This window comes from Elaeis guineensis, chromosome 13, assembly GCF_000442705.2.
Source record: "Elaeis guineensis isolate ETL-2024a chromosome 13, EG11, whole genome shotgun sequence".
Lineage (NCBI taxonomy): Eukaryota > Viridiplantae > Streptophyta > Magnoliopsida > Arecales > Arecaceae > Elaeis > Elaeis guineensis.
The window spans coordinates 61,395,153-61,398,136 of NC_026005.2; the positions used below are offsets into that span (position 1 = coordinate 61,395,153).

The 2,984-nt window shown below is 28.5% G+C and overlaps 1 pseudogene; it reads right to left on the reverse strand.

Annotated features, from left to right (window-relative positions):
* Positions 1–234: 234 nt before the first annotated feature.
* Positions 235–1,705, reverse strand: LOC114912728 (zinc finger BED domain-containing protein RICESLEEPER 2-like; annotated as a pseudogene).
* Positions 1,706–2,984: the final 1,279 nt, after the last annotated feature.

The window sequence follows — 2,984 nt, forward strand, 5'->3', positions numbered from 1 at the left end:
ATCCAAAAATCATCATAACCTTCACATATAAAATTTAAAATAATCTTAAAATTACTTAAAATTCAAACAAGTACCTAAAATTTTAAATAAAGATAGCATAACAACATCCATTGCTCTTACTCAAACAAAAATCAAAAAAAAAAATTCAAATAAAACACAACATAATAAGATAATATGTCCAAAAAATATGAACAACATAATCCAAAAAAGAATGCATAACTATGATTCATCTCATTATGGTTTGGGATCAATATTGGCCGAGCCTTGAGTTGATTGGGCTTCATTAATGGAACTGGAGTTCATGACATCTTCTACAATTTCATCTAACTCGGGTTTCAAAATATCTATATTAAAAAATTATAATAGTTAATAATAAATTCATTCAAAAAATATAATAGCAATACAATGATTAAATTATATACCTTTCTTTCCAAATATCCAATCTCGAGTGCAAATCACAGCCTCAGCGACATCTGATTTAAGTGAACTGCGATATTTATCAAGTATCCACCTACCAATACTAAAAACAGATTCAAAGGCAACTGTAGATATTGGAATAGTTAAAATATCACGTGCCATGAGAGAAAGATGAGGATATTGAAAATGATTGGCTTTCCAAAATTCAAGGATGTCTAAATTGGACTTCCTATCAACTCTTGGCTCATCTAAGTATAATTTCAATTCAGACTTTTGTGCAGTAGTCACAAATTCAAAGTTTTCAAATATACCAAAATCCTATAATATTATAAAAATAAAATAAATTATTTATTAGAACTAATATTATATACAAAATAATAAATTTATTTTGATAAATAAAAATTTATATTACCTGAAAAATATCTACTTTTCTATGTGGCTCAGAAGTCTCACAAGAAGTACCACTACCAATATCTGCATCAATTGATGTACCAACAGCTGGAGTTTTAGAAGAAGAAGCTATATACTGATTGAAGAGAGAAAACATGCAATCACGGATGCAGACGGTCTCCATACAACCATATCTATACAATTTTCTGTAACAACACTGTACAAACTGAAATTTATATCGAGGATCCAAAATAACTGCCATGGCTAATATTAAATAATGATCTAATCAATATTTTTTAAATTTTCTATATATTTATCCTGCCATCTGTTGCATGAAAGCATCTACACTTTCCATCTCTTATCTTAAAGTGAGCTCAATCAAAAAAATATAAGAAAAATACAAATTTGCTGTAGCATACTTAACTCCAAAAAATATAAAAGTAACATCATAGAATATACTCAACAACTTGTTAATCTTCATAATTTTGTCCCACTCTTCTTCAAATGGACAATGCTTGTAATTGGAGTCACTAAATTTCAAATGAAAAAAAGCATGTCGATAAGCAAGAGCACTATCTAGTATCAAATAAGTTGAATTTTATTTTATGAGAACATCTTGCCTTAAACCTTTTCTACTTTCCAAAGATATTTGTCTGACATATTTCAAAAATATTTATTTCCGAACTTGTGAACCTCTCACATATTAAACACTTTCACGAACCTTGTAAATAGATTCATCTATCTCTTTTAATTTCCCTTGTATAATTAAATTAAGACTATAAGCATAACATCGAACATGAAAGAACTCACCATTTGAGTAAAGTATATTTTTCAAATTAAGTTGGCTCTTTAACATATCAACAAAAATATTATTTACTGATGCATTATCCAAGGTCATATAAAATAATTATTTTTCAATCTCCCAATCAATTAACAAACCATAGATCATTTCACACAAAGATATGCCATTGTGTAGAGGAGGCATGAAACAAAAGTTAAAAACTTTCTTTTGCAACGCCCATTCTTCATCAATAAAATGGGCAGTTAAACATAAATACCCATCAGTGGTAATAGAGGTTCACAAATCTGAAGTCAAGCTTATCCTAGTAGGAATTGAGTGTAGCCATAATAATAATTTTTTTTCTTTTTTATATAATTTCAGCATATCTACCTTAATAGTATTCTTTGATACTAACTTGACATCCTCACAAACATAAGCAAATAAGGATCTAATACCTTCATACTCAACAAATTGAAAAGGTAGATCATGCTTGATAATTGCATATGTCAACAATTCATGATTTTTTTTTGGATTAAATTTACTAAACTACATTAATATGGATCCTTGAGATTGTGATAAAATTATTTACCCTACATCACGATTCTTCTTACAATTCTCTATATGCCGTTTCAAATTTTCAGTCCCAACCTTCCCATCAAATTGATATTCCATACCATGCTTGATGCATTTGTATTTTTTTGTTGCTTCATTTATTTGAAAAAATTGATAAACTGCTGAAGTTAACTTTCTTTTACGTTTACCAGTAGAATCACAAATTATAGCTATATTTGAAACTACACTTGCCGATTCATTGGCACCATCATCATCATTTTTTAGATCTAAATTGACGACAGGCTCTTTATCCATCTATATCATATAGTGAAAGCTTATATTAACCATAAAAAAATTAAATATAACATTAAAGAAAGAAAGAGGAAGAGGAGGCTCAGATTTAGTATTTCATCAACAACTAAATCAAAACAACAACAATCGGTTGCCTGTAGAAGAAGGCCATCCAAGATTATTACTGTTAGAAATAATAAAATCAATAAAAAGATATTTCAAAATCATCATAGCCTCCCTACACAAACCTTAAAATAAATCTCTGCACATAGACCATACTGCACATCTTGACATTCAGCATAAAAAATAGAAATCAAAAAAATTTTAAAACATCAGAAAATCAGCACCTTATACCCTAAATTACAACATTAGAAAAATCAGACATCAATAGGTTAATGCCATTAAACCCATATATCATAGCAACATCAAGAAGGACTAAAACCCCTAACATAAATCAAGAAGGACTAAAACCAGATCACAATGAGATCCCAAAAATCCTAACATAAATTCAAAAAAAAAATCAGCAAATCGATATATAAATCAAACAATATAT